Raw genomic sequence first — 10,575 nt, forward strand, 5'->3', positions numbered from 1 at the left:
CAAAGAATTTAGTTGTTAATACAGAATCATAGCATGTACTCAAATATGCTAGGAATTCTTATTAAAGGTACATTTTACTAGACTGTTGAGCAGAAATAGTAGGTAGCATATACTCAAGTTAAAGTGACTTTTCTCTCTAATTCCTTTGAAAAAAGATTTATTGATGCCTCCTTTTTTATATGATTCATTTCTCTAAACACCTCCCCCTTCACTGAAATTTCCCTTCTAGCAAAGAAAAACCATTAAGGAAAAACCTACAACACCTTAACAGCTCATGCAACATTCCATACCTTTATCCCTCCACCTCTTTTCTGAGAGGAGGGATGCATGTTTCATTATCTGTCATCTTGAATCAAGATTGAGCATTTCAATAAATCAGATTGTTGCTGCCATTTGGGGGTTTATCATTTACCTTGTGAATATTATACCCAGGATTATAATTTGTTCATTCTATATCAGGTATATATGTTTTCTCTTGCAAATCCTTATATTTGTTGTTTTAATGATGCAAATTATTCCATATTTATATTCATACAACCCACAACTTGTTCAACCATTTTTCAATTCACTATTGCCCTCTTTGTTTGTATATATACACATACAATATGTTAGAGCAGCTTATTAAATATGCAGTTTCTTATACATGTACATAATACATGTATATCCATGCATGCAAATATAATTCGTGGAAAGTCATTAAATTTGGTGTCCATGGTAAAATTCCTGCTTTAACATGTAACCATTTCTAAGTAAATACCAATATTCACAGTCCTTTGGAAAGGAATATTTTATGTTCCAAATCTTTCACACATACGTATCTAAGATTAATTGTTGTATTAAATATATAGTATGCTTAGAAAAGTATCATTGTCTTTGTATGAACATCTTTTTTCATATACTTTTAATTTCAGTCCTTGAAACCACAGGAATACATTTTTGGACTAATTGATATTCATATCAAACTTTCATCACATTAATGGAGTCCACAGTTAATCTTCAGGGAGAAATCAGCATTTTTATGTGAAATTAGGTGTATATTGCTTAATCAAGGCTTTTTCAATTTAATTTACTCACAATAAGTATTCGTGGTGGTCCTCTTTCAAAAGTCCCTTTGCTTCATTATGGCTAATAATTTTTAATGCACTTATTGCTAATTACCAAAGAAAAACTAATGAGGCTTTTCATGACATAGTATGATAAGCACTTCCGTTAAGTTGGTCTGCTTTCGCTGGTACAGTATTTCCCTAAAATATGACAAGTTGTTGAGAATCTGGTTTTTATTTATTTTATTTTTTTATATTTTAACCTTATATTGTGTGCCAAGTTGGCAGAACAGGCACAGATCTGGACAATAGCATGGTAGAATTTAGTTTTTATGATTCAATTTTTTAACACTAAAAATTTCATTACAAGGAACATTTCCTTGAACTAAAATAGCAGTTGGACAACATGTGAGTTTCCTCTTCTATTTCAGCTTTCAATAGTCATTATGCTGCCCTACAAAAGGACTCTGATTGATGGACCCTCCAGTTGGTCACCTAATAGGATTGTGAAATTCTGTCCAATTGCTTTCCTCTAGTCAATTCTGGGTCGACCTCAAGTGTTTGCTCAAGGTTGGCTTGAATACTAGCTTTGACACTAGCAGGGAAATTTTAGACTAAATAAAACTATGTTGTGACAGAGTTTCCTCATCTATAAAATGGGAATATTTACATTCCCTACCTGAAAAAGTTATTGTGAACAAATTACTTTATAAACTTAAAAATGGGTGTGTACACACAAATAGAATACAACCTATGTGTATTCCTTCCTCTACACACATGTACATAAACACACATGTATTCCTCTTCCTTTCCCTTTGTGTGTACATACACACATTCATGCATACACACATACATACATAATGACGTTTATAAAGGGAATAAGTATTTATGCTATATGCTATACTACATATATAGTATTTTAACAAATATTATGTCATTTGATCCTCATAGCATCCTCCCATGTAGGTGCTATTACTATCTCCATTTTACAGTAGAGAAAACTGAGGTAAATAGAAGTTGAGAAACTTTTCAGGGGTCACACCTGTAGCAAGTGTTTGAACACAGGTCCTGTTGCCTCTAACACACTTAGCCCAGAGTCTGACACATAGTAGGTGTTTCATAAAGACTTGGCTATTCTGTAGTCTTCATGAATATCAAAACCTTTAGGCTTGGAGATTTCCTATAGATATAATACTATCGTGATAGAAAATCTCTAGGGCTTTGTTGACAGGCGCTGCTGCTAATTAAAACTATTAACATGCAGAGATCTGGAAAAACTGGTTTATTTTATGCACAGAAGATAGATTCCCTGTATACCAAAAAAAAAGCAGATTTGGGGTAGTAGTTAGAATTATTATTCATATAAAAGTATACAAAATATATATTAGAGTAACTAGGTGGCACCATGGATAAAATGCTGGGTCTAGAGTCATGAAGACTCCTCTTTCTGAGTTCAAATTCAGCCCAAGACCTATTTGTGTGACCCTGGGCAAGTCACTTAACCCCACTAGCCTCCATTTCCTCAGTTATAAAATGAGCTGGAGAAGGAAATGGAAAACCACTCCAGTATCTTTGCCAAAAAAACCCTAAATGAGGCCACAAAGAGTTGGATATTGTGAAAAATGACCGAAGAACAACAAATTACATATGTGTTTGTCACATATATACATACACACACATAGTAGAATTATTCTCATATATTAGATGTTACATGTACTTATCTAATGTATTTTAAATATCAGAGTATTATGTATATTAGAATTAATCTTTTAATTTTCATCATCTTTTGTATTTATGGCATCATAATAATTTAGCTGTTCATATGATGTGTTGAGCAATCACCCTCAGTGCATAGAAGAGACAATATACTAGATCAGCAGTCTATAAACCAAGTTCTAATGCTAGATCAGCTACTTATAATCTCTATAACTTCAGTCAAGTATATTCACGTCTCTAGGTCTCAGTTTTCTCCTCTGTAAAATAAAAGGATAAGACCCAATGAGCTCTAAGAACATTTTCGACTCTAACCTCTATGGCCTGGCTTTAACAGATTGACTTATTATGAAATACATCTCTGATCACTTGTGATATAAAAGATAAAATATTCCCCAAATTTTAAAAGTCTAGGATAATTTTCTTCCGAATGGCATTTTCACTCACTGAAAAACAAACAAACAAACAAACATTGGTTAAAGATGGCTTTTATTTAGTGTTTCCTAACCGATATCTCAAAGAAATGAGGAAGAATTGAGAGTAGCGTTAAAGTCATAGCAGTTATTTATTATATCACCATCTCTACAGTATTCCTTTAATGGGCTATTCTTCTTATGGTTGAATCCTCTTTTGCCCCTTTTATGTATGTTCTCATCTTTATTGCTGATGATTTAAAAAAAAAGTAGTACAATCCACTCTCATTCTTGAAATGGAGGCAAAAGTTATTCAAGTGAACCAAGAAAGTAAGGAAAAGCCACAGAAAGGCAAGTAAGTGAGGTCTTGTAATAATGAGGGAATTTGAAGATCTTCCCTGTCCCTCAATAGGCCCATATGACTGCTTTGAGCTCTAACCCCACCCACAGCTGAGTCAAATGGAGCTCAGTGTGTGGGAGGAGTTTACCCCACAGAGTACAAGCAGAGAATGGGAAGGGTGGAGCAGAAAGAGAGAGTGAGGTGGAGCTGAGAGAGAGACAGAGGAGCTAGCATGGGTGAGAGAGGGGTATTTTGGCTAAGGGAGCTTGTTTGTGCGGAGGCCTGAGGGAGGGAAAACTTGGGCATGGCAGTGCTTCCTACACTGGTAATATATGCCAACTTCTTTATTACCATGGTGGATTTGGCTTTCTGGTATATAAATAAATATCTTGGTTTTGTCTTCAAAGAAGAGAGTCTGTTATCTCTTGTGATTCAAATCTGAATTTGAAAAACTTAGGTCTTCCTAACTCCAAACCCAGCATTCTATCCACTGTGCTATCTAGCTACCCCATTAAAATAACCAAGTTTTCAGGTATCATATTTGTCCAAAAATGATCAGTGCAAATATATGTGAATTGTAAGCTCAATGAGTCATCCGTTCAGATCTCATCTGGATCCTAAGTAAAAACATTCCTATTTCCCCAAAAGGTTAATGTTTCATCCCAACCACAAATTATTATAGATTTACTTAGCTGTGTGAATGTTTTATATGACTAATAGAATATAAACTTCATGATGGTACAAAGCATTTAAAAGACTGTCTTTTAGAAAAATAATATTTTTCTGTTTAGGCCTAGAGGGCAGAACTAGCTACAAACAATGGGTGGAGTAGAGAAACAGATCTAGGCTATAAAGACAAGACTTCATAATAAGTAGATCTGTCTAGCAAAATGGAATATAATGCAGTGGTGTGTTCACTCTGAAGAGAAGTCTTTAAGCAAAGGCTGGAGGTCCACCTATTTCAGATGTTATAGAATATATATTCCATCAGACACAGGCCCTAGATGTTATCTGAAGCCCCCTTCAAAGATTCTGTGATTCTTTCATCCAGTTCAATCAAAACTAAAAACTAATACCTATTAAATGCAAGGTAGAAAGTTTATATGGTATTGTGGATAATAGATTAACTCCAGAGTCAGGAAAAATTGTGTTCAAAAGTTGCCTCAGTCATATACTGGTTGAGTGACACTAGACGAATCACTATAAATGAGAATGTAAGCTCCTTGAGAGCAAGGATTATTTTATTTGTGTCTTTGTATCCTCAGCATTAGTGCAGATCCTGAACCATAGTATATGCTTAATAAATGCTTGTTGATGGATTGACCTGTTCTGATGCTGAGTAGCTGCTGATCTGCATGTGCAGAATGTAAAGCCCTACCAGAAATTCTCAATACAAATGAAATCCAAGATCCCCTCCCCCCAAAAAAAATCCAAGAAAAGTAGGTTAAAAGTGAAAGGACATAAGGAATGAACCTCTGCACTCAAACTATTTCATCTTAACATATCTCAGGCAAGACTGGAATAGAAGTGCTCAGCCTAGAGGACCCTTTTATGGGAACCTGAGATTACTTATATTCTTAAGCAAGTAGAGAGAGGCTAATTGTTGAATGGGATCAATTAACCCTCCCCTACTGACTCACCCTTGCCCCAAGGCCCTAAGGGGAGAGAAAAAAAAAAGATCTTCAAGGGCCTAAGACAGACCAATAGAAACATAATTTAGATCCCTCACTATCTAGCCATGGTTTCTCATATACTTACTTTGGCTCTGTCCTCTCTTTCTGGCACCATGAAGATTTCATTGGAACCAAGCCCCCAACCTGTACCCATAATTTTCTTTTGTTCTTCTATGCCTAAGTTTCTCTCTTGGTCTCTGACTTATTCCCTAGGACCAAAGACTAGATTTAATGTATCATGCCTTTCAGACACCATCTCCAAACTACCCCCTCTGTGACTGGGTTTTCTTTTCTAGCAGTGATTACTGGATTGGTCAGTTGAAGAATAAAAAAAATGTGTGTGTGGGGGGGAAGCCTATACCATATTCTTTCTTTATGAAAAGACTACTAGAGAGAATATTGTTTTCTAGCATTTTTCTAGAGGGGGCTATAAAACAGATGTTTTCATTAAACATTTAGAAAAGAAATAGGAGTTTACTAGGAACCAGCATGGATTCATTAGGAAGTTATGACAAGTAATGTAATTTCCTTTTCTAATAAGGCTGCTAGACTAGTAGACCAGCAGTATGATGCAGACAGAATTTATCTTGATTTCACCAAAGCATTTGATATAGTTTCTTGTGACATCCTTGTAGACAAGATGGAAAAATTCAGGTCACATGATAGTAGAGTTCCATAGACAAATAGTTGTTTAAACACTGAAGCTTAGTGAACCAGTAGCAACCTAAAGTAAGGTCTCTGATGGAATTTTCTGTCTATTTTTGCCCCTCTCCCATTCATGTTCTTTGATGGAGATGATTTATTATAGTGAAACAGCTTTGACTCTGGACTACAATCGTGTGGATTTAAATTCTGATATTTTCTTCTGGTGTTGCCTTTGGCAATTAATTTCATTTCCCCAGGTCCTTGTTTTCTCATTAGTAAAAGGAGTGTACTGGACTGGATGTTCTGTGAGGTCTCTTCTTCTTCGTGATCTTAATTTAATTCTATTTGCTGTTACATTTTGGATGACAGAGACAGCTAGGTGGTACAGTGTGTGAGCATGCTGGACTTGCAGTCTGGCAGACCCTCATTCTTCTTCTTCTTCTTCTTCATCCTCATTATCATCATCAACATCATCATCTACTTATGAATGTATGTGTGTATATACACACTTATATGTATGTATGTGTATATGCACTTACACATGTATATGTAAGGATGTATGTATATAGCTAATTATTGTTGTCATTATGTGAAACTGAGGTTAACATACTGGTAAATTAAAATTAAATTACAATTAAAATTATCTTGATAGGTTGGAACAATGTTTAAAATTTTAAAAGATAAAATTCAACAAAGATAAAAGTGTAGTCATCCAAGTACCTCTCTTCTCCAAAAGAGAGTACAATTAAATAAATGGGTTTTCAGAGACTTGATAGTTCATATTAAATAAAACTAGTAATTTTACGTGATCAAAAACTCAATATGAGTTTACCCTAGGTGAAATTTGCTGAAGAAATGAAGAAAACTTTAGTCTGTTTTGCTACTTATTTTGTCTTGCTTCCATGTGGTATCTTGTTCAAAGGTTGGTTCTATGTAATATAACTGTCAGGCCATGAAGAGAGAATAGCACTTAGTTCTGGGTGCTGTGATTTAATACACACTGTGGAAAATTAAAGAGTATCCAGAGGACAGTGACCAGGACCCTGAGAAATCTTGGAATTGTATCATATGAGAAATGGTTGAAGGGACTTTGTGTGTTTAGCTTAGAGATGAAAAAATGAAAACAAAAAATAAACCCCAATCCTCTGGAGGTGATGGCCACTGTCTTTGATAGCTGATGGAGAGTCATATAGAAGAAAAAAAAACAAGCATATATTATCTTTGTTATTCTAGAGGGCACATCTAAGACAAATGTGTGAGATACACAGGAGGGCAAATTTCATTTTAATATAAGAAACAATTTTTTTCTAGTTACAGCTTTCCAGCAGTGGAAAGATAAAGAGTAATGAGACTTCCATCAGCAGAAACAATTCAACCTTTGCTAAATAACTATTTTCCATGGATGCTGTAGAAGGAATCTGTATAGGTTAGAGATGGAAATTTGTATGTGCATATACGCCAAAGATTATTTGATAAACAAATAATGAAGCTGCTTAATAATTCAAGAGAAATATATATATATATGTATATATAATCATACATGTACACACATACATATATGCATATATACACAATGAATATAAATATACACATATACATATACATATTTATGTGTACATAAACACATACATGTATACATATATACAAATTGTTTTAGGCATATTTGTATTCCAAAAGCTAACTGTGTCATTAAAATCCTCTGACTTGATCAAAGCATATGAAACTATTTTCTAGTTTAAAATATAAGACTCTTGAAATCTAAGAACAGGCATAGAATAAAAATGTTCTATTATCAAGGATCTATTATCATGTTCTCACCTCTTCATTAGAGAATTAAATTTAGGAATATAAAATATAAACATAAAAATGTTAGCTATTCTCCTGAGCAGTAGGAATTAGCCAACAGTGGATTTTGGCTCTGATGTATGCATCAAATAGGGGTCGGGAGAAAAGACAGTTTAAGGACTTAAGGATAGAGACCAGGTTAATCACATGATTGGGAGCAGATTGGAGAGCCAGTCTTGGGAGTTCCTTGTCCAGACTGGGTGGGGTGGGAAAAAGGGTGTTAGGTCTTCTCTGATCTGTTCAGGAAGGCTTTGTGAAACAGACAACTTAAGGGATGTTAAAATGTCTGCAGATGTGTAAATCTGGCTGTCATTTCAAGTATGTATTTATCTCTCAAATTGAACCCATATGTGGAAAGTCACCAGGAACAGAATTCAAAGAGAATCAGGCCCGAGCATTTCTCTTCCAAGCAGGTCTTTGGTGGTAGCAGCTGGATTAGCTTTAAGATAGGAGCTTCTTTATCCAGGCAGATGCAGCAGTCATCAGGAGTTAATTTGTTAGGATATTCACATATGCAAATCATGTCACAATGCTGAAATGCAACCACGTAATGACTGGAAAATGCTATGCCCATAAATCATACTACCACGATCATCAAAATTTCCACTCAGCCAGGACAAATTCACCAGCATTTATGTCTTTCCAGCTTTTAGCCCATAAAAATTCTGTGTTTTTGGAGAGTGTGTTACACTGGTGATCTTAAAACTCCCAAGTCTGGTATAATGAGTCCTCAAGTGCGTTATAACTTACCAGTAATTACATTTCAACATTTCTGCTTTCAGCAGTTAGTGTTTTATTCATAAACATTTAAACACTGAATTAGGCATAAAATCAGAATGTTGGCAACAACCCGGCTTAATTTCATTAACTATTAGGTAAACTCAGTATTTCTTCTTCAAATAATCCTTGGTTTGAATGCTAAAGATGTAATGAACTTCATGGTTCATAGCATCTGACATTGCTTAATTAATGGGTGCATTTATAGTACATAGGCCTCGGTAATTGATTTATATGCATGATTTGCACATACAGCTGTTAGTTCCTGTAGGAAAGTCATAATTCAAATGTGTGCATATTTTGTAGATATGGGGGAAAGAAGGGTAAAAAAAATGAAGTTGACAAGTTCTTCCCCAAAACATGATAACAAATTAATAGTTTGGAAACAAAACCTATAAGATAAAGCATTCAAGTTATAGCCTTGAGTTTAAACAACTTGCATGTTTAACATGAAAATAAAACAAAATGAAGTAAGAATCCTTTAAAAAAAAAAGACAAACTTTTACTACTGTAGAAAGCATAATTCAGTTAACAATAAACTTAGACTACTCCTCTTGCTTCTAAACCAAACCATACAACTTAATGTGAGCTGTTTTTTAGGTTATCTGCTTACCTCAGTCAAATGCTAGAGAGAGGAATCCTCCATTAGATGCAGGCCCAGACTGTGACCTCTAGGTCCCTTCCAAGATTTTATGGAATTTCATTCATTTACTAAGCTATGAGACAGTCCTACATGTGGAACTCTTTCTTTTGTCATCCTATAGACCAATGGTGTCAAACAAATAGATGTGGAGGCCATTAACCAGTACATAAGGATCCCTGAAGATCACATATTGACTTAGGAAATTATATATGTTTGTATATTTCCTTTTAAGAGATAATACATCAACACATTAAAATCAGGTAGAAACTGTATTCTAATTTGGTTTGGACTGCACTCTGAAAAACTGTGAGCAAGGTGACTCTTTTGTTGTAGGTCAAAATTCCAGAAAATTTTTCCAAAATAATGATCTATCACATATGAAGGTGACACTCTAAACTATTTAAAAAAAAAAAAAGCTGCCCTTGAAATTAGTGTCATTTCTGGAATTGGTATGACCATGTTTCACCATCTTTATTTTCTTATCTTTTCTCATACAATATCATTCAAATAAGGGTTAGGGTAAATACATGTTTGTGAACAGAATGAAGTTATCACATTCACAAACTTCAAATGATTATTTTCTCCCCATATAATTAACAGAAGTAGTTTGGCAAAGTTAATAGGGAACCAACCTTGGCATCAACAGAATCTGGGTTCAAATTCTTCCTTTAATATTTACAGGCTACAAATCTGGATATGTCACTAAGTATCTCATGGCCCCAGGCCACTAGGACCACAAATTGTAGAAGCTGGGGAGATCTACATTAGAAGGAATTTCTTCTTTGGGGGAACCCTTTAACAATGAAATCACAGGTTGGGTCAAAAAAAAGTAACACAATATGACATATGTAGATAGAAAAATTTTGCCTTTCCATCTGGGCAGGGACATAATTAGGCACAGGGGGAGAAAAAAAAAAAACACTCCTTTTCCTCTCACTGAATTATGTCTTCTTTGAGTTTAAGGTAAATATTTTATAGGCAAAAGTGGGAATTCAGTTTTCCTAACCTATACAACAGATTATTTGTGAAAACCAAAGTTGTATATTGTGTAATCAAAGTTGAAGAATAACTGAGCTCTGAGGGCAAAGGAGTCTCCAGTGGCACTTTAAGGAAGGTTGAGGAAGAGAAACAGCTGTTTCTGGATTATCCATTACCACAAAATAAAGACTGCATCCTTCCTGATTCTCTCCAACCACTGGGTTAAGTTGTGAGTTGTAATTCCATGCTATACATGCCCTGTGTCTCTGATTGACCATACTGCCTGCCAGGGTCATGGAGTACCATTTCCTAAATGATTGTGTATGCCTAACCCTTTCCCTTTTTGTTAGCTGGTGGATGTATTCCAGTGGTTCTTGCAAGAAATACTCAAAAACCTAACCCATTGTTTTTATTTTCCTAATTTAAAATTTTAAAGCAGTTTTCAAAGTGCTTTATTGTACATTAAAGCAGGCGCAGTATGGGTACCTTGATGGGTTGCACATTG

The sequence above is a fragment of the Petaurus breviceps genome, unplaced genomic scaffold (genome assembly GCF_028583685.1).
Source record: "Petaurus breviceps papuanus isolate PSGF00001 unplaced genomic scaffold, PetGlider_PUasm1.0 582, whole genome shotgun sequence".
Lineage (NCBI taxonomy): Eukaryota > Metazoa > Chordata > Mammalia > Diprotodontia > Petauridae > Petaurus > Petaurus breviceps.